Source organism: Panthera uncia, chromosome F2 (assembly GCF_023721935.1).
Source record: "Panthera uncia isolate 11264 chromosome F2, Puncia_PCG_1.0, whole genome shotgun sequence".
Lineage (NCBI taxonomy): Eukaryota > Metazoa > Chordata > Mammalia > Carnivora > Felidae > Panthera > Panthera uncia.
The window spans coordinates 77881648-77904659 of NC_064812.1; the positions used below are offsets into that span (position 1 = coordinate 77881648).

The window sequence follows — 23012 nt, forward strand, 5'->3', positions numbered from 1 at the left end:
AAAGGAGAATAAAACTGTTTCAAACGAGTTCCTATGTTGACTCAGAAACCATGCTGGTAAGTTGAAAGTTGGGAGATCCTGACTGGCATGCTTACCTGGAAAACTGAAGGAAGGAACTAGAAGGACATTTGTTTAAACGAGGAGTGAGTGCCGACACTTTCTTTTTGAAGAATCTTAAAGACGTAGCTAACATTTTTACACAAGTATGTCCATTTGTGGATTCACTTATAAGCACTTTGTATAAAAAGTTGGTTGCTTTCTAGAAGGGAATACACTATCCTACCTCCTTAGCTCCCTTTTCATGTCAGCAGTGATCACAGAAACTTCCTGAAGCCCGAGATTTCATATCTACACATCAGCTCTGGAGTCTTGCAGCCTTTTGTGTTCAGCTGAGATACCCCAGCCTAACAGGCAAGGCTTCGGCCAGCTCTTTTTCCTTCTTTTTTAAGTTTATTTATTTATTTTGAGAGAGAGAGAGAGTGAGCGAGCACCAGTGGGGGAGAGGCAGAAAGTGAGGGAGAGAGAGAAGAGGGTCCGAAGCTGGCCCCACACTGTCAGCGCAGGGTGTGACGCAGGGCTCGAACACATGAACCGTGAGATCGTGGCCGGAGCTGAAGTCAAGAGTTGGATGCCTAACTGACTGAGCCACCCGGGTGCCCCAGCTTTTTTTTTTTTTTTTTTCAATCATTCAGTTCTAAATTGCTGGTTCCTTCTTAGAATCAGTCCATTCTATTTGCTGTCCTAATTGCTGACATACCTAGCGTGTCCGTTTTGATCTCCATGTGGGAAACCTTACTAAGGACCCTTCAAGCTTCTAGACTGGTGGCGTGAGTGGCCAGTCCTTGTAAGTGAAGGAGCTTTACCCCCTCGTGTTTCATTCCAGGCCTGTGGTTCTGTAATTCTTTACTCCCTGGTATGTAAACAGTATCACCCTACAGTAAAACAAGCAAATTAATAAAAACCATAAAAACTTCATAATACTGTAAATAATGCCTTAGAAGAAACTTCATCACTAGTGCAATACTTAGTAAAGAATCTAGTGAAATGACAGTTATTAGGAAGAAATTAATTTTGGATAAAATGAACCTTCAACATTGCTGTGGCTTGGATCGATGACATGTCCAAGTGCAATTATCTGCTCTGTGAGAGGGAAGCATGTCACAAAACGTCCAATCAATTATCTGGCCAGTTCAGATACTACTCATTGAAATAGTTTTTTTTTTTTTTTTTAATGTTTGTTGTTTTTTGACAGAGAAAGAGAGAGAGAAAACAGGGGAGGGGGCAGAGGGAGAGGCTCCAGGCTCCTAGCTGTCAGCATAGAGCCCGACGCGGGGCTGGAACTCACGAACCGTGAGATCATGACCCGAGCCTGAAACCAAGAGTCAGATGCTTACTTGACTGAGCCACCCAGGTGCACCCAGATACAAGTCATTAAATGAAAGATAAAAATCTTCTGCAAGATGTGTGTTTGGGAAAGGAGATAATTTATAAAAGTTTCGTTATGCAGTAGGTTGTGAACAGATTCATGTGGCTAATGAAGTAAATCTTTCCATGTTTTCACTAACATTGCCAAGTAAGGATTACCTGTCAAATTGGAGAAGTTCGTAGGGATTGTATAGGGCTCCAAGATCAATTTGATGCAGACCACACCTGTCTGGATAAGAAGAAAATGGAATTGTAAGGTTTAGAAGAAAATGTCGGGTCTGAGGCAATTGAAGATGGCCCAACTTTGCCACTTGGTGTCAATAATACTGTAAGGTTACGCTGGCCGTCTGCTGTCATTCTGTGAGCTGATCCATCGAAGATGCTGGGAGCATACCTGAGCTCTTTGGAGAGAGGATTGACAAACCCTATGAAAAATGGCGGCGTTCGTTAATTCGGTGGTCTGTGGAGATGTTGGGGTAGGCAGTGGGGAAGGAACCCGGGTGCTAGGGTATAAAGATGAAAAGGCATGAGTAATACCTATATATGTGTTTGGGGGGTAAAGACACACGTACTTATGGGACAATAGGTTTTGTAATATGGGCACATGTAAGATGGTGCCAGAGCAGAGGAAGACCAATTCTGCTTCCCAGTGTGATGGGCAGGTTAGACTTCAAATAAGGGGGTGCTTAGGAATTACTGAATCATCGACCGAAGCTAAGAACTGTCGATATTGCCATTATGGCATCAGCTCTAAGACTGTTGTTTTGTTGTCTTGCCCACTTTTGCCAGAACACTTAATCACAATGTTGAGGAAAATAATATGCAAACAGCATTCACAAGGACCATGTTGGCTTTAAGACGGCACGTGTTGGTTGGCGCAGTGGGCGCAGGAGGAAGGACGGAATGAGCTAACTGGAAGCCAAGGGGTCAGACCGGAAAGACCTTTGACGGGAATCTAGACTGTGTGGTATTGTTGATGAGGAGACGTGGGGAGAGTTCTAGGGGATGGGTGTGACGGGTTCTGCGGTTTGAGAGAGGCCAGTCTGGGAGCACGGGCAGGTTCACTTGAGGCAGAGCCTCAGTGGTGGGAAGGTACGCCAAGGTCGCCTGAAGTGCCGTGCATGAGGACAGCCCGGACGTAGGTCTGCAGTGGGGCTGCGGAGCTGGAGAGGGAATGTGGTTGTAGATTTGTTAGGTGACTTTATGGCAGATGAGAGGCAACGTCTGCCGTTCTCACAGGAGATCCGCATTCTTGTCTCGGTCCGTGCCACGAATACTCCCGTTCTCTTGCCACTGCCCTGGGAGCCTTCCCTGGCCCCTTTCCTACTTATCCTTTCCTTACACATTCCCACTCCTCCACACACCTAGGTTTTATTTTCGACTCCATTCCCTGAGTCTTTTTTTTTTAATATATATATTTTTGAACGTTTATTTACTTTTGAGACAGAGAGAGACAGAGCATGAATGGGGGAGGGTCAGAGAGAGAGAGAGAGACACAGAATCTGAAACGGGCTCCAGGCTCTGAGCAGTCAGCACAGAGCCGGATGTGGTGCTCGAACTCACAGACCGAGAGATCATGACCTGAGCCAAAGTCGGACGCTTGACTGACTGAGCCACCCAGGCGCCCCCATTCCCTGAGTCTTCAGCTCGATCATTCAGAGGATATACTGTGTAATTTGACGTTTAATTATACTTGGTGTTTATTTCCCCTTCTCTCCCTGTGTGTCTGTGTGTTGAGGTCTCCACGGCCACACAGTTGAGACTCAGGGTCTCGCCTGTATTTCTCTCCAGTTGATAACAAAGCTTAGGAAACAATTCTATGCTAGCACACGTCTGTTTCTCTCTTTTCAGAATAAGGGTAAATAGCACCCTTATTCTTTACGTTTGTATTTATTTATTCTCAGAGAGATAGAGACAGCATGAGCCAGGGAGGGGCAGAGAGAGAGGGAGAAAAAGAGAGAATCTCAAGCAGGCTCTGCGCTGCCAGCACAGAGCCCGATGTAGGGCTTGAACTCATGAACTGTGAGATCACGGTCTTGAGCCGAAATCAAGAGTCAGATGCTTAACCGACTGAACCCCTCAGGTGCCCCCAGCACCCCTGTTCTTGAGCTGCTTGGTATTTTTTTTTAAGTTTGTTTTAATGTTTTATTTATTTTTGAGACAGAGAGAGACAGAGCATGAGCAGGGGAGGGGCAGAGAGAGAGCAAGACACAGAATCTGAAGCAGGCTCCAGGCTCTGAGCTGTCAGCACAGAGCCCGACGTGGGGCCCGAACTCACGAACCGCGAGATCGTGACCTGAGCTGAAGTCGGACGCTCAACCGACTGAGCCACCCAGGGGCCCCTGTCTTGTCTCAGCTTTAATGTCATCTCCCTAGGACTCACTCTAGGTCAATTGACCCTCTCCTCCTTTTTTCTCTATCAGAGTGCCCTGTTTATTTCATTTATCAGGTATACCATAACTGTTAATGTTTTTCCCTCATTTTTATACTTATTTTCTGACTTCTCACTGGATTCTGTGAAGGCAAGTGGCCATAATCCTCTTATATACCAAATATCCCAGCCTCTAGAACAGAGTGAGTGCTTATGAAATATTTGTTGACTAAATAAGAGAATATAAGGTGATCAATAAATGCCTGATATTTGACTGATTAATACTTTTAATTATGCTGAGTTCATTATTTCTTGAAAAGGGAGATAACACCATTAAACGTGTTAGCTTTTTCAATAACGTATATCCATCAGTTATATCCGTTGTGCCTTTTCCCAAGGATTCCAAGTGTTTGTATTACATAAAGTAGTTATAGTGCATGTATATTTAGGAGACTAATTTTTATTAGACCAGATATACCACAGAGTTGCAGTTTTGCCCTGCCAAACACAAAGGAGAGCACATATTTCCCCTAAAACAAAAGCATCTCTGAACTCTTCTGAAATTCTAATGTGTTTTGGTCCAAAACGTATCATTGATTCCCCTGGGCAAAAACAAATTGAATATCTCAGGGTGAATTTTGCTTTCAGATTCACAAGAAAAAGCATGATTGTTTGAGGATATCTTTGGAAACTGGTTCATTGAAGGTTAGCTGAATTTTGGACCTAAGATACATTGAAAAACCGAGAGCAAAATGTTCCTTTTATTTGGTGTAGCAGACCAGCAACGCTTATGAACAGCAACCCTGGTATTCATTATTCTTAACCAAGTTAGAATGCATCTAATGATAAACTCCAAAATAAAATTTTATTTTTTCAGAAACATCGTGGCATCTACAAAGTGATAATAATCTCATTACTGATGAGCATTGAATCATTTTAAAAACTTATCCATAGAGTAGGAGCTGTTGCCTATCTGCTCATATGTGAGATATATTGAGCATTATTTGGTAGTATTTACAGAGGAAATTTATTCCACATTCAAATCCATAATTTTGTTTCTGGGTTTGGTTCCCAGAGTTTCTTCTCTGAATTATAGCTTCTTTCTCCTTCTAGGCCGGTCCTTGGCATCACTGTCCTCATGAACTTCTATGACTGAATGCTACCCCCTCTGCACAGACTCAACTTCTTAGATCTTTGGCTGAATATGTCATTTGAAGTTGTATATCCAGCATTGGCCTTTTCCATCTCTCTCTAGTCTCTGAATTTACTTGGAGTGTACCACATTCCCTTTACATCCGGTAGAAAAAAAAGATATTCTTGTGGAAATATTGGGCAATTTACAAGCAATGAGTTCTTGGGCAAGTGATTACCACCTTTAATAGTGTGAACTTGAGGGACACAACTCTCATCATTTCCGGCACTCTGTTAATACACCCTGAGCATTAATGGCAATCTAACAAAATGAATGAAATTTCCATGAAGTTTCTTGTTCATTGTATCAGTTAGCTTTTGTTATGTACCAAAGTACTCAAGAACTTAGTGACTTAAAATAGTAAAGAATTAGTATTTCTCGTGATTGACTTATGGGTTGGTTGAGCAGATCTTCTGATCTAGGCTGGCTCAGTTGAGGCTGGAAGCTGTAGGATGGCTTTACTCACATATCTGGCAATTGCCCAGTGTCAGCTGGGATGCCTTTCTCCTCCACGTGGTCTCTCTTCCTCTATCCAGCTAGACTGTGCTTGTTTATGATGATCTTATCCCTAGTCCCAGCAGAGATGAACTTGTCATGCCTTTCTTGTGTCATGTTTGCTAGTGTCCCATTTCCCAAGTCAAACCACATGGCCAAAACCTAATTCAAGCATTGGAAAAATGGATTCTACCTTTCGATGGGCAAATCAGCAGAATCACCTGGCAAAAGGGTGTGGCTCCAGGCATGGAGAGAAACCTGTGGCCATTTCTGTAAACTATCACATTCACATCGGGCTTCCAAGAGTGAGGCTCAAGTTGCAGTAACAATCAAGCATATCTTGATGTAGTCACCAGGATAGACTTACACAATGGGCACCGTGTTCACAAAGGGAGAAAAGGTCATTTCCACTTGGGAGCCATAGGGCTGGAAACAGGTTAGACTTGATGGAAGGAGCGATGCTTTAGCTTAATCTTGAAAGGAAGATGTGTGAGAAAAGGCAAGACATGGTCTGGAATGTTTGGGAAATGGCAACTGTCCTTTAATGATTAGATTGTAGGGCCCAAATAGAGCAGCATGAGAGATAAGGCTGGTGAGTTTGTGAAGACTAAATAATGGGGAAGGGGAGGTTTGTATGCCAAGCTCTCTGTTTCCCCTTACTTACCCCTTATTTGCTTCTACTCACTCCAAACCAGCCTGTGTTCCTACTATGCTATTAGAAATTCTCTGACAAACGCCGCTCGTGTTGTTAAACACGATTGAAAATATTGAAAATATTCCATTGTATAGTGTGTTTAATTATGTCTAGCGGTTTCCTTTTGTCGACCCCTCATCCTCTTGAAAAGTTCTTTGGTATTAAGGACAGCTTTCATGTTCCTGGTCTTCCCTTCACTGTTCTGTCTGTTTTGTCTCAGACTCTTTCACCTAGAGTTCTGTCCAAGGCTCTGTTCTTTTTCACACTATGGTTGAACACGTCTGCTTCCAAGGTTATCAGTTGTTATCCAGATGCTGCTGACTCACAAATATTTATTTCAAGCATCAATTGTTTTATGTTTTCAAATCTACATGCACACACTTGCTTTCTCAATATTTCCACTGACATGTCCCATAGAAGTTTCACACTCAACATGATTTAAACTTAACTAAACTATCTTTCTCCCTTCAAACTTGCTACTTATTTTCCCTCCAAACATGCTTCTTATTTTGGGAAATGGTGACAGACTCATCAAGTCATGTGAACTGAATATCCATGCATCATACTGGCCTTCTCCCAGTTCCTCTCCCACCGTATCTAATTAGTTGTAAGTACTGTAGGTTCTGCTTTAATGCTGCTCATATCTTCCCTCCCTATCCATGCCCACCATGCCGACTTACATTTAATCCTTGTTACCCAACACCTTGACTGTGAGAAAACCTCATTTCTCTGTCCAAGGTCTTCCTCTTCTGTGTCTCTGAAAGACAATCAATCAGCTATCTTTTAAAAAAATAAAGTTTCGGGGCACCTGGGTGGCTCAGTCGGTTAAGCGTCCAACTTCAGCTCAGGTCATGACCTTGTGGTTCGTGAGTTTGAGCCCCACATGGGGCTCTGCGCTGACAGCTCGGAGCCTGGAGCCTGTTTCAGATTCCGTGTCTCCCTCTTTCTCTCTGCCCCTCCCCTGCTCGCGCTCTGTCTCTCTGTCTCTGAGAAATGAATAGACCTTAAAAAAAAAACTAAAAAAAAAAAGTTTCAATCACGCAGTTCTTCTAAGGGTCCTTCGTTGGCTCCCCATTGCTGTTTGGATGAAGTAAGATATAATGAGCACCGTATACACTCTTACATCTTCAGCTTCTTCAAACCCTGTGCTCTGAAGTACCCGATGTGTTATATTTGATGGCTCCCTGAGTAGACGCCTTCAGGTCGTCTCTGAGTTACTGGATTATACTGGTGTTGTGGCTTCCTGTGATTCCTTCCTGTTCCCTGATTCTGGTACTGAGATCACTTCACAGATCTATTATTTGTTATCACCTACTATGTGTATGAACAGTATACAATATCACTAGTCTGTGAAACAATCCTGTATGCCTTTATGACCAGAAATGGGCACAGAGTAAATTACTTTATCAGGGACACAAATGTGGGGATACTATGCCTTGTGAAGAATAAAAGGGGAACAAGAGGGGAACAAGGTGTCTGTGGGAGGGGTAGGGGGGAGTAACACATGTTTCCAACCCGATGTGGCAGGTAGTGCCCTGATATACTGAGTGGAGTGGTCTGGTCCACGTAGCAGGTATCCACTTGGAGGCATAGCTGCCTCTCCCTGCCTTGGTGAGTGAAAACCCATGTTTCCGAGGCCATGCATAAGCTCCATCCCTGCTGCCGTGGCCACTTTGTTCATGAGCCCATTGGGCAATGGCAGGAAGGAAAGGCTGTGGAAAGAGGCTGGCTAGTATCCACAGAATGGGGCATTTTATCCAATTGATTCTTTAATCCTCCTCTGCTGAGGTCATCCTTTGCTGGACATCCACATAGCACACAAATATTTTTATGTGTTTTGCCATGTAGAAAGATATATTCACTCATCTCTTCCAATTTCTTTTGTCACCCAATTTTCCAATCATGTTCCTTCCAAACATCTGGCCATCCACTCAGATGATTTGCCATAGCCCATGAATTGGTGCATATTAGCATATCTGGCTTATCTCTCCTTCCAAACAAAGTGAACAACCCGTGTGCTGCTTGCAGTTCTTCCCACTGGGAGGGTTTTCCTTCACCACTGTCTTCAGGGATGTCCCAGAAGGGGGCTAGAGTGTGGCAACTCTGCACTTTTGGGTGGTGCCTGCATCCTCGGCAGAACCACGTGTAAACTAGGCCCGAGTTTCCTCTTTCTCTGCCAGTTGATCTTAGGAAGCTCTCCATGAGGCCATAGCTACAGGCTGGGACAGAGAAGGTGGCATAGCAAGAAGAGGAACCATGGGCATTTAGGTCACTTCTTTGTGTCATTTGTTTTTGGCTGTAGGTCCTGCTTGGCCTTGATCGTGTATATGTCACCTCCATGTGAGGGTGGAGTGTTGCTGTACACATCCAGCTTTAAGGCTTGGTGGGTCAGATAACACCCAGCTCATGATGGACAGCTCAGATCACATAGTAACTTGGTGGCCCATGGATAAGCATTCGGTCTCTTTTTTTTTTAAATTTTTTTTTAACGTTTATTTATTTTTGAGACAGAGAGAGACAGAGCATGAACGGGAGGAGGGTCAGAGAGAGGGAGACACAGAATCCGAAACAGGCTCCAGGCTCCGAGCTGTCAGCACAGAACCCGACGCGGGGCTCGAACCCACAGACCGCGAGATCATGACCTGAGCCGAAGTCGGCCGCTCAACCGACTGAGCCACCCAGGCGCCCCACATTCGGTCTCAAATTTTAAGGCTCAGTAGTAGGCCAAGAGCTGTTCTTCAAAAGGGAAAGTAGTTATTATATATTTTTTAATTTTTAAATATTTATTCTTGAAAGAGAGTGAGAGAGTATGTAGGCAGGGAAGGGTCAGAGAGAGAGGAACACACAGAATCTGAAGCAGGCTCCTGGCTCCGAGCTGTCGGCACAGAGGCCAAGGTGGGGCTCGAACTCACGAACCACAAGGGCATGACCTGAGCCGAAGTTGGACGCTTAACTGACTGAGCCACCCAGGCGCCCCAGTTGTTTTTTGTTTTGTTTTTTTTCAATTTTAGTTATATGTACTTTTATATTCTCAAGTTTTTATTTGGGTCTTTTTGTGTTTTCTATTTGTTGGTTGAAACCTTATTTTTTTATTTCCAGCTTATTTGTGATTAGGTACCGAAACATTTTTATGTCTCCTAAGACATATATCACAGCATTCTAAAATCACTGTTGTCTTGCCGTTGGCATCTGTGTTAGTTTGCTAAGGCTGCCGTAACAAAGAACCACAGACTGGTGGCTTAAACAGGAGAACTTTATCTTCGCAGAGTTCTGAAGGTCAGAAGTCCAAGATCAAGGGGTTGGCTGGGTTGCTTTCTTTTAAGGTTCCCTCTCCTTGGCATGTAGATGGCTGTCTTCTGTCTGTCTTCCAGTGGTCTTTCCTCCATGCATATACATATATCCACACATGTCCTAATCTCTTCTTATGAGCATGCCAGTCAAATTGGATTAGGGCCCACCCTAATGACCTCATATGCCTTAATTGCCTCCTTATAAAGGCCTTATAATCAAATAGAGTCACATTCTGAGGTATTGAAATTTAATATTCAATCGGGAGTGGGAGTGGGGCACGATTTAGCCCATAACAGCATTTATTTACTACGTTTTTTTCACTCAGTTTGGTATCTTCCTGGTTCTTATTATGGGGAGTAGTTTCTGGTTAAAACTTGGTCCTTCTTGGGTATTACATTATGGGACTCTGGATCTTATTTACTCTGCTTTCTCTGACTGCTGCTCTGTTAGGGAAGGAAGGTGCCTTTTCATTGTCCAGTGGATGGAAGTTCAGGGACGCCAGTTGGCCTCCATGGATTTCCCTGTGGTAGTGGGATTCCTTGTTACTTCTAGGCAGAGTTGGGAGTTGTGGTTTTCCACTGCACCTCTGCTGACGTGCTCCTCACTGGGAGGAGTGTACATGCTTCATTATCGCCCCCCACATGGCCTGCACTGACACCAAGTAGAGGGGGTGCTTTGTTACTGCTTCATGGTGGTGAAACTACTGACTGTCCACCGGGCACCGGGGCCTGATGCCACCCCAGTGGGGCACACGAGGGACAGCTCTTTACTGCTGGTTTGGGGTGGGGGGTAGAGACTTCCCAGGTGGTCTCTACTGTCAACTTGGGTGGGTTTCATTATTTTCACTCTTGGGGCCTGATGGGCCTGATGGAGGTGTTGGGCCTCATTTGAGCCTCACAAGGGTGGATGGAGGTCTAGTTCCTCGCTTGGCTCTCACTGGCATGGGTGGGGACGGGGCCACAGATTTTCTGTGGTGTTTGGCTGGAGTAGAGTGGTTCTTTCCCAGAAGTTTTCTGTTGTGGTAGACTTCCCCATTGCCTCATTAGCGTGAGTTTTTATTGCCTGCGTTCACTGACACGTCCTGGTTGTTGGATGTTCAGCTTCACATCTGGAACTACTGAGCAAAAAGAAAACCCAGAAAGTGACTGCTATGTTATTTGTCGTTCGTTTGCTCAGACATCAAGCTCCTGGGCATCTGGCTTCAGTGGGCCAGGGAATAAGTTTGGGAGTAGGGTGGACGTTGCCATTGCTATGAGTCCCTCCAGAATTCTCTACGGAGGACCCAATCTATCCCTCAAGTCCCAACCCAGGGTGCCTGGATGCTGAGACCCAGTGGCCTGTGCAAGAGCACTTTCTCCTGCCTTCTTCTCCCTCAGGCATGGGGCCCTCAGGGTGTGTTGGATACGACATGGCCTTGCCCACCAGGACATGTCAGGACAGCTTTTCTCCTCACTGTGCCCTTGATGTGGAAGTTTGAATGTCAGTTACCATTAGATCCCATATGTGGGAGTAGGAGCTAGTATGTTTTCTCTTTTTTTTTTTTTTAATTTTTAAAATGTTTTTATTTATTTATTTTTGAGACAGAGAGAGACAGAGCATGAACGGGGGAGGGGCAGAGAGAGAGGGAGACACAGAATCCGAAGCAGGCTCCAGGCTCCGAGCTGTCAGCACCGAGCCCGACGTGGGGCTCGAACTCATAGTCTGTGAGATCATGACCTGAGCCAAAGTCAGATGCTTAACCTACTGAGCCACCCAGGCACCTCTAGTTTTTCTTTTTCTTTTTTAACAAAAGGAAAGGGATGCCTGGGTGGCTCAGTTGGTTAGGTGTCCAACTCTTGATCTTGGCTCAGGTCGTGCTCTCAGGGTTCGTGGGTTCGGCCCCGTGTTGGGCTCTGTGCTGAAGGCACAGAATTCTCTCTCCCTTGCTCTCTGCCCCTTCCCCACTCATTCTCTCTCTCTCTGTCTCTCTCTATCTCTGTCTGTCTCTCTCTCTCAAAATAAATAAACTTAAAAAAATAAAAAAAAAACAAAAAGAAGAAATAGCTAATAATCACAACTCTCTAGTATAAGATAAAATTCCTTTGTTTTTATTATGGCAAAATATATATAACATAAAATTTACCATTTTAACAATTTTTAAGTGTACAATTCAGTGGCATTATGCACATATACACATACATATGCACAATGTTGTGCAACCATAAGTATTTTCCATTTCTGGAACTTTGTCATCATCCCAAATAGAAACTCTGTACCCGTTAGACAATAACGTCCCATTTTTCCCTCTTCTCAGGCCCTGCAAATCTCTATTCTACTTATGTCTCTATAAATTGGCCTATTCTAAGTATCTCATATAAATGGAATAATTCAATATTTATACTTTTGTGTCTGGCTTCTTTCACTTAATATGATGTTTTCAAGGTTCATCCATGTTATTGTATATGGGTTATCTAAAAATATATATTTTTAAATGTGTACTTATTTATTTTGAGGGAGAGAAAGAGTGCAAGAGCAGGGGAGGGGCAAAAAGAGAGGGAGAGTGAGGATCCCAAGCAGGCTCCCCACTGTCAGCAAGGAGCCCACTGCAGGGCTCGAACTCACAAGCCCTAAGGTAAGCGTCAAGTCAGATGCTTCTTAAACAACTGAGCCACCCAGGTGCCCCTAAAAATATTTTTTAGAATGTGTGAAAATGGTTCTGAGCTGACGATTGTATGCTTGGAGTTTGTCTTTAGCGATATTATAATACATATAATACTGTATTATAATACATATAATACAATAATACCTTGGTTTGTGAGCATAATCTGTTGCGGAATCATGCTTGTAATCCAAAACACTTGTATATCAAAGTGAATTTCCCCAAACGAAATAATGGAAACTCAGATTTGTTCTACATCCTAGAAATATTCATATAAAAATGGTTAAAAAACTGTAATATACAAAATAATAAAGAAAATACAAAATATAAAGAAAAATAGGGGTGCCTGGGTGGCTCAGTCAGTTAAGCATCCTACTTTGGCTCAGGTCATGATCTCATGGTTCTTGAGTTCGAGCCCCATGTGGGGCTCTGTACTGACAGCTCAGAGCCTGGAACCTGCTTTGGATTCTGTGTCTCCCTCTCTCTCTGCCCCTCCCCCACTCATGCTTTGTCTCTCTCTCTCTCTCAAAAATGAATGAAAAACATTAAAAAAAAAGGGGGGCGCCTGGGTGACTCAGTTGGTTAAGCGTCTGACTTCAGCTCAGGTCATGATCTCACAGTCCGTGAGTTCGAGCCCCGCATCGGGCTCTGTGCCGACAGCTCAGAGCCTGGAGCCTGCTTCGGATTCTGTGTCTCACTCTCTCTCTGCCCCTCCCCTGCTCATGCTTTGTCTCTCTCTGTCTCAAAAATAAATAAAAACATTGAAAAAAAATTAAAAAAAAAAGTGAACAAATTAACCTGCACTTACCTTTGGAAACCTTCGTGGCTGGTGTAAAGGAGATAAGAGAGAGGAGGGTTATTGTGTAGGACGACTTTCACTATTAGTGAGAGGGCCATTGTATACACTGGCATGGGTGTTGACTACAGTAACAATAAACTCTTGTCATATACTGTACTTAGTGTGACTGGAAATAAGGCAGCAGAGGAAAGGGTCTCTATCTGCAGGCAGCCTGACCTAGAAGGAAGCAACGCATTCCTAAGCTCACTCTTGTCTGCAAAAGCCAAGGACTGTCCATAAGTGCTTTCAAGTGACAAAAAATACACTAGTGCCAATTGTGGGCACCTTCCAACATTCTGAAAAATCACTGATTTCTGCCAAACACTGCGGCCTGAGAGCGAGCATCCGAGCATGGGAGACGATCACCCACCATCCTGCAGTGAGAGAGAGAGAGAGAGAGAGAGAGAGCGAGAGTGAGAAGAACCATTGGCTCAGTTGTGATCATGTGACATTCATGTACTACTCCTATTGCAAGACATTGCTCCTTTACTAGAAATGTTTACTCCTCTTGTGGAACACTCGCAGAACAAGTTACTTGCAGTCCAAGGTTTTGCTCTACTTTCTTTCCAAAATGAATAAATATTGATGAAAAATGATGATTAAGCTCTTGGCCCTAGTTGTTGTAGAACTGAAATAAATTTGTTATTGAAAGCCAGACTTGAATTTCAAATGCAGATATCTCTGGAATACTTAGCACATGTTAATAAATAGAACTTTACTTTCAGCAATTTAAATTATCTGGCAAATGTGTTTTTTTTTTTAAAAGGACAGAGATAAATGATGATATAATTTTCAATTGTCATTTTTCTATGACTGTTTATGAGTTTTGGAAAATTATAAATCATTACCTTTGAAATCATGCAGAACACAGTTTTAGAGTATAGAAGAAACTTTAGTTTTTCCCCCATGTGGTAAGAATAGATGTGGCTTCCGCAGGAACTTTGCCCATTTAAAGACTTTTGCACATGCGTTGTTTCAGTTATACAACAAACCTACTGCTTGACTCTCACTAATTCTCGTTTGAATGTTAGAATTACATAATGAGTGAAACGCGATACTATAGTGTGAGTATACACTGTTGTTAGTAGAGAAACACATTTAAAAGTGGGGAAATGGCTTCTCATGGTGGTAATTTTTAAAAATAAAAAGCTCCAGGTTTGTTGGGTTTTCATGTTGCTGAAGACACTGGGAAGAATGCAGAGACAAGGAGGATGAAGAGATAGAAAGATAGAAAAAAAAGAGGGTTTTCTTTTTCTTTTCCTTTCTACTCTTTTATTTTAAACATAATATCAGTTTAGTCTTTTTTGGTTGCAACAGAGCAAAATAAATAAACAATGAAACTGCTCAGAGGGGCTTATAAATTGTAGAGGTACTTCTAGCATCAGGCCTGGTTTGATCCAGCGGCTCAGAGGGTTACAGAGGGTTTTGTTTCTTGGCATCTCTCAAGTGGGCCATCTCTTAGGTCTAGTCCATCCAGAAGCCCTACCTGGTGGACCTTGGCAGCTCCACGTTTCCCTGTTGACTTAGCAAGATTTCTGTTCGGACTCATAACACCACCTTATGCGGGGAAAAGGGTGGGTCTGTTCTGTTGATCCATGCGTAAAATAGAGGAAGCATTTTTGATATACGAGAAGCTTAGCAACGTCCCCTCTTGTTTCACTAGTTCGGGTCCTTCCCTGAACCAGTCACAGTGGCTGGAAGAATGGAATGAGTCCCTGACTTTATGACCCTGGAGCTGGGTATAAGCAGCATAACTAAGACACAGGAAGTGAGTCCATCAGCTATCCCCGAGGCTTTTCAGAGCTGCTGTGAGAAGGAAGCAGGTGGGTACTGGGTGCCAAAACCATCTTCAAATACTTGTACCATTTTCTGTAAGCATCCAAACACATTAGTTATTAGGCAAATATCTTAACTTTTTCAGAGAAACTGTCTCAGGTCAGGTTTTGAAGAAGTTTTATGATGATGTACCTCTTGATTTATTACTGAGGAAAAATATGGCTTTATAAAATTAAATTAGTTTTCAGCTTTAATGGAGCAATTATTTTTATTTTGAACTTCTATGTCTTACTCAAATAGAGTAATCTTTTAAAAATGTTTAAAATAGCTTATTGGTTTGAAACGTTGTGATTAATGCATATGATAATAAAAATAATCTCATAATGCGTTCAGCAGTCCCAAAAGTTTAAAGTTAATGCTATTCTTAAAAAAATTTTTTTAAGTTTATTTATTTTTTGAGAGAGAGAGAGAGGGAGAGGGAGAGAGAGAGAGAGAGAATGTGAGCAGGAGAGGGGCAGAGAGAAAGAATCTCAAGCAGGTTGTCCACTGTCAGCAAGGAGCCCAATGCAGGGCTTAAACTCATGAGCCATAAGATCATGACCTGAACCGAAATCAAGAGTTGGATGCTTAACCGACTGAGCCACCCAGGTGCCCCCGGTTAATGCTGTTTTTGGATAGCAATTCCCATCTTGGACTAACCCCTCATCCTTCCTTAAAGGGCTATTAATTGACACTAAGTTGTCTTACTTTTTTAAGTAAATAGAATTTTATTTGCCTTTGTAGAGGCCCATACAGTTGTCATGTTTGCTTAAAAATATATGTTTTATCTCTGTGTCTGCATCATAAAATACTTGAAAGAGCTAAAATGTGCATGTAATTTTATGTTATAAACATCCTAATGCTTTTTATGTCCTTTCAACATTTTAATTTGAAAAGTTGTAAGCAATAGAAAAGTTTGAATACCTGACATACCCTCCGTCTAAAAACTAATTAAAAATTGCACTTACTTTGTATATATATATTTTTTTATTTTTTTTTAATGTTTTATTTATTTTTGAGACAGAGAGAGACAGAGCATGAACGGGGGAGGGGCAGAGAGAGAGGGAGACACAGAATCGGAAGCAGGCTCCAGGCTCCGAGCCGTCAGCCCAGAGCCTGACGCGGGGCTCGAACTCACGGACCGCGAGATCGTGACCTGGCTGAAGTCGGACGCTTAACCGACTGCGCCACCCAGGCGCCCCTACTTTGTATATTTTTATGCATAATACATTTTTACTAAACCATATGAAAATAATGTAAACACACTGTACAAGTCATACTTTCATACTGAACAGCTATTTACTTCAGTTACTATTACCTGATAAATATTGTCAACAAATAGAAAATCGTTACATAAACAGATATTAATACAACTATATCAGTAACCATTTATGTGAATGGTGTAAATACAGCAATTAAATGAAAGACACTATTTGAATGGATTTTTAAAAAAAAAAACAATTATATGTATCTGCAAACACCCCCCCCCCCTTTACATTTAAAACACATAGAGATGAAAAGTAAGGCCATGGAGAGAGTTGTACCATGCAAACACAAAAGAAAATTATAGAAGCTGTATTAATTTCAGGTCAAGCAGACTTTAGGACAAGAAAAATTATAAGGGATAAAGGGCATCATTGCCTAATGATAAAGGAGGTTGATTCTCTAAGAAGACGTACAAGTCCTTAATGTATAAGCACCTAACAATAGAACATCATATTTTGAGGCAAAAACTGATAGAACTGAAAGGAGAAATAGACTAATCCATTCTTATAAGTTGGAGATGTTAACACCTCTCTATAAGTAAGTGACAGATCCATCAGGCAGAAAATCAGTAAGGACACAGTTGGGCTGAATCTCACCATCAGTCAACTGCATCTAGTCGACATTTGTAGAATACTGCATCCAACAGCAGAATAAACATTCTTCTCAAGTTCACATGGAGCATTTACCAAGATAGACTATATTTTAGGCCATAAAACACATCTCAGCAAGTTTAAAATGATAGAAGTCATTCAGAATATGTTCTCAGACAATAACGACTTTAAACTAGGAATCAGTAACAGAGAGATAGTTGGACTATTCCACGGTATGTGAAGGTTAGACAACAAATTTCTACATAAGACATAGTTCAAATGTCCACCGACTGATGAATGGATAAAGATGTGGTGTATATGTGTATACGTATATATACACACAATAGGACGGATATTACTCAGCCATCAAAAAGAACGAAATCTTGCCATTTGCAGTGACATGGATGGAGCTAGAGAGTAGTATGCTAAGTGAAATAAGTCAGTCAGAGAAAGACAAATACCATATTATATTACTCATATGTGGAATTTAAAAAAACAGATGAGTAAATAAAAAAAGAGAGGCAAAGCAAGAAACAAGACTCTTAACTATGGAGAACAATGTGATGGTTACCAGAGGGGAGGTGGGTGTAGGCTGAGTTAAATAGGTGATGGGCATTAAAGAGTGCACTTGTGATGAGCACCAGGTGTTGTATGTGAGTGTAAATTGTACACTTGAAGCTAATGTAACACTGTATGTTAGCTAACTGGAATTTAAATAAAACCTTTTAAAAACATTTAAAAAATGAAAAAATAAGACATAGTTCAGAGAAGTTTCAAGACAACTTAAAAATATTTTGAACTGAATGAAAATGAAAACACAAATTATCAAAATTTGAAGAATTCAGTGAGAACGGTACTTAATGGAAATTTATAGCATCGAATGCATATTTTAGAAATGAAGACCTAAAGTCAATAATCTAAGCTTCCACCTTAAGAAACTAAAGAAAGAAGAGTAATATAAACTTAAAGCAAGCAGAAGAAAAGGAGTAATAAAAATAGAGCAGAAATCAGTGATCCTAATGGCAAAGCCAGATGACATTGTAAGAAGGGAAACTACCAACTAATATCTCTCATAAACATAAATGCAAAAGTCTTGAACCAAATGTTAGCTACTCAGATCCAACAATGTACACCCAAACCACATGAGAATTGTCTCAGGTGTATAAGACTGGTTCAACACTTGAAAATCAATAAGTATAATCCATCACATCAACAGGATAGAGAGGAAACATCCTATAATCACATAAATAGATGCAGAAAAAGCACTTGACCAAGTTTGACACCCATAATAAAAATTCAACACCCTTAATAGATCTCTGAACAAACCAGGAATAGAGGAACTTCCTCAGCTTGATAAAGAACTGTACAAAAATCCCTACAGCTCACAGATAATAATGAAAAACGAGATGATTCCCCCCCTAAGATTGGTGATAAGGCAAGGATGTTGCCTGTTACTACTCCTACTTAACCACCACACTGGAAGTTCCAGCTAATGCAATTAAGACAAGAAAAGGAAATAAAAGGTATACAGATTTGGAAGGAAGAAATAGAATTGTATTTGTTCTCAGATGACATGACTATTTGTGTAGAAAACCCCAAAGAATCAACAGAAAAACTCCTGGAACTAATAAGCAATTATAGCAGGGTTGCAAGATGCTAGGTTAATACACAAGTCAATTGCTTTCCTATATGCCAGCCAGTGGGAGACTATTCAAGCTAACTCCTTTGTTCTTTGGAATGATCCCATTAAACTTTGAGTCCTTTTTTTTTTATTGCTTCCAGTGAAGGATTGTATGTTATATACTTATGCTGCCGCAGACCTGGAAGCAGCCATTTCTTCAAATAGCTTGATTAGTTCTGGTGGAAAATAGCATTTGAAAATAAGATCTGAATGCCAAGTGTCTTTATTAGGACATTAACTGTAGGATTTTTGAGGGAGCGGAAGAAGGTTTTTTTTTTTTTTAATTGTGATTTTATATTTATATGAATATAATATAACAAATTGGTGCAGCCACTATGGAAAACAGTATGGAGGTACCTCAAAAAATTAAAAATAGAACTACCATTCTCAGTTTTGGGTGTATATCCGAAGGAGTTGGGATCAGGATCTTGAAGGCTGATTTTTCTTAATTTCTCACTTCAACCCTTGTGTATCATTTTTCTTAGAGTGATAATCTTTATACATACTAATATTATTCTTCAAAATCTTGGTGCTAATTGATTTTATCTTATAATTAATATTCTTTGCAACTTAAATAGCCATATAGCTACAAAATTAAACCCACTATGTTTAAGATTTCTTTTCATTTCCATTTTTTTCCAATAGAAAATATTCTACACACAGTGTAAAATTGGAGCAGTTTGGTAACACCTACCTGAAAAAAAATTTCTCTGTGTTTTTCTGTTATCAGTTTTGTAGACCGTAAGGTCAGTTGTTTTTCTATTTTTACTTCATGTTAACTTTGCATTTTATTTTGTATTTCATCACATATTTAAACGTGTTAATTATTAACGTGGTTAGAAATTTTAATTACATAACAAAATATGTTCAAGAAGACTTGTTTACAACCTTTTTTTCTTCACTTACTGCCTACCCACCCCCTTGTACATAATAACCCTAGTAGTTGGTTTCTGGTTTACTATACCTGTGTTTTTTAATGCAAAAGTAAATATATATATACATATATATATGTTTATTATATAAAATATATAAATTGAAAAAATATATATTCTTTATGCCAAAATAAATATATATGTTTACCATATGTTTGTTATATATAACATATTGTAATATATATATTACATATGCTTAGTCTTAATTTTTTTAAATGTTTATTTTTGAGAGAGAGAGAGGAAGAGAGAGAGCATAATTGGGGGAGAGGCAGAGAGAGAGGGAGACAGAGAAGCCAAAGCGGGCTCCATGCTGTCAGCACAGAGCCCCAGGTGGGCCTCAAACTCATGAACCATGAGCTCATGACCTGAGCCGAAGCCAAGAGTTGGACGCTTAACCACTGAGCCACCCAGGCACCGCATGTTATAACGTATATATTACATCTTCTTATTCTTAACTGTGTTTTGTGTAAAAATAAACAATCAAATTATACAATATGTGGAAGGTTTTGTTTTTTTTGTTTTCACTTAATAAATACTAGACATCACTGTATAGACTTTCATAGAGGGCTTTCTCATCTTTTAAGGCTTCATTGTTCTCCATGATGTGACTCTACCATATTTTATTCAGTCAGATCCTACTGATAAACATTTGAATAGTCTTCAGTGATTTTCTTTTTTAAAAGATTATCAAATCTTGTGTATATGCCATTTTTTTTTTTTGTAGAGGAATATCTTTGGTTCTAGAAGTCGGATTACTATGTCAAAAGGTAAACATCTATTCAATTTTTGCACGTATTGCTAAATTCCATTCCCTAAGGGCTGTGCTATGACGCATCACCACTAGCAATGCACCAGAGGGCCTGTTTCCATACAATCTCAGCAGCAGGTCAGGTTGACAGAATGGAGGACTTTTTTCCTCAGGGTGAAAGGTTAGAAATGATATCTCAGTATCGTTTTCATTTGCGTTTGATCTTAGGAGTGCAGTTTAATATCTTTTCACGTGTTTGAATCAGTTTTATGTATGTTAAATATATGCTGTCCGTAATGGCTTTTGCCCATTTTATGATTGAAAATTTGTTTTTCTTCTCAAATGTTAATCTTTCTGTGGTAATAGCTCTCAAAATTTTCTCTTTCTTTTTTGACTTGGATATGCAATTTTTTGCCAAGTGACATTTTATTATTTAAAAAATATTATTTTTGGATTGTTTCTGGATTATGAGTCACAGTTAGAAAATCTTCCACCATTCCATTAATAAAAGAATTCATTGTTGAGCACCTGGGTGGCTCGGGCAGTTGAACGATGCACTTTTGATTTGGGCTCAGATCATGAATTTATGGTCCTGGGATCAAGCCCTGCATGGGGCTCTGCACTGAGCATATGGAGCCTGCTTAAGATTCTCTCCCTCCCTCTGCTCCTTTCCTCCACTCATGAGCTCTCTCTCTCTCTCTCAAAAAAAATAAAATAATTTTAAAAAGAAATAATTCATTTTTTTCTCAACACCTAATATTTGAAAATGAATCTGTATTATATTCTAAATTTATATATATAGTTAGTTCTACAGCTAAACCTTTTATTTTGTTTTCCCCATTGGACTATTTATGTGCCAACACCACACTGGTTTAATTATAGAGGTTTTATTGAGTTTCCTAAATATATGTTATAGCCTGTCTCCTCGTTGAACTTCTTAATTAGGGTGTATCTAGCTTATTTGTTTACTTTTCCATAGAAACATTAGAATCAGCTTATTCACCTATGTAAAATTGTGTTGAGGGTGCCTGGGTGGCTCAGTCGGCTGAGCATTCGACTCTTGATTTTCGCTCAGGTCATCCGACTGAGCCACCCAGGCGCCCCAAGGCCATTGATATCATAGGTTCATTTTATAGTTTGTAATCTTACTACATTCTCTTAATGTTTTGGTAATAATTTTGGGATTGATTATTTTACAATTTCCAGCCATACAATCATGGTATCTGGAAATGAAGATAGCAATCAGTATGGGTTTTCTTCAGTATTTTAGATGATAATCAGAAATATTGCTCCATAGAACTATTAAATGGTGAGTTCAGTTGCATGTAATTTTGCATTGATATTCAAATATGAGTTTATTGTTTTCTTGTGCAATTTTCCTCAAGTTTAGATACTAACGTTTGGTTCGAGTGACAGGTGATTAAATATGAGGGTAGAGAGAACTTTGGATGGCTTATTTCTTCTTAGTTCAAGACCATGCCTTCCTGCTGAGAGAGTGAAGTACAATTTATTTAGTTAATACAGCCTCTTTTTGGTGCATCTTCAGATTCTAGGATGTTATCTTATTTTGGTAAGAATTTTTGGCTTCTTCCTTCTTTCCATGGAATACCACTCCTCCACAAGATGCCTCGCTACTTTGAGGTGCCCCCCCCCCATTCACTTTCCTGGCCCCTTTCTGTCAATTCCCAGGAACTAGGGCTCTGCTTTCCCAGGACTGACAGGTTCTCATCAGGTTGGTACTCTCTCAGCGTTCCTGTTCCACGCCCTCCTCCCATCTCTCCCGTCTATAAAATCCTACCTGACACTTTTCTGCAAAGCAGCCTCTGGAGCTCACTTTGCTGATGTTAGTATTTTCCCTACTTAAATGTAAATTGAAGTGACTAATTTTCTGTTTCTCCTAGTGATTTGTGTTTTCCTCTTAGCTGATTTTTAAGATGTATGGACAGATTCAAATTCAGGCTACCATTATCCCACAGGAAGCTGGAAGTTCTCTTGCTGGTGTTAACCTAAATAGCAGTGTTTCTTGAATGTATACTTTATTGTTTTAATCAACATGTGTGGATCTAACAACAGAAGTTCTGTTTCTTTTCTTTTTTTCCCCTACTATTATTTGGTCACCTTTTCAGTATCATTTTCTATAAAAGATGAATCTAAAAGGAATCTGTGTATATGATATAAAATTTTATGGGCAGTTTTCAGTTTTGAGGCTCCTCAATGAATATTTGATAATTTAGTTTAATTTTTATGAGGCAGTTCATCATTTTTAATGTGAAAATAACAGAAACCTATTTAAGACTTTACATGCATCTGTACAGAGATTGGATCAATTTTTTTTTTTAATGCCTCAAGATGTGATACCTGAAAAGTAATGTGGTTCCTTGACATTCTGATAGTCGGAGGGTCCTTTACAGGGAGGTATATCTGAATCCTTTGGAATAAGTTTACAACAAACTTTTATCTGGTCTGTAGCCCTGGAATAGAAGTTTTCAACTTGACCGTATATTATTATCATCTGTGGAGTTTTGAAGAATCCCAGTGCCAATTCCATCTGCCAGACCCATTATTAAATCAGAATTTGCAGAGGCATGCTCCCAGATACCAGCACAAGGCCTGAGACAGAGCTCAAAATGATGTCTTAGAAATGTTATCGATTCACATACCCATACACTGATTCACATACAACCACAGTTGAGAACCAGTGGTGGTTTTTGAGACCACAGCTCCATGCTGCTTATCAGCTAGTTGAAGAAACATGGTTCTAGAAGGTTCTTTTTCTTGCCATCCTCACATGTAGCTGTATTTTTGAGATTTGGGGTCAAAGCAAGATCTTCCGTAGTATCAAATAACGCCAAGGAAATCTCTCCAGTTAGACATAAGTCTCCACCAGTCACTACTGCTCTGAAAAACTTATAGGAGTTCTAATCTGTGGGAAGGGAAAGTAATTTGGAACTTCCCAAGTTTCAGTAAGCAAGTTTTGGAAAAGCAATTTCTTTTTCATTTTCAACTAGAATTGTGATTTCTATGGTTTGTGTGGAG

At 40.4% G+C, this 23012-nt stretch overlaps 1 protein-coding gene across 1 annotated transcript in view; it reads left to right on the forward strand.

The window, feature by feature from the left end:
* PXDNL (peroxidasin like) overlaps positions 1 to 23012 on the forward strand; it is a 360062-nt gene that overhangs the window by 151791 nt on the left and 185259 nt on the right. The gene's annotated exons all lie outside the window — the stretch shown is intronic.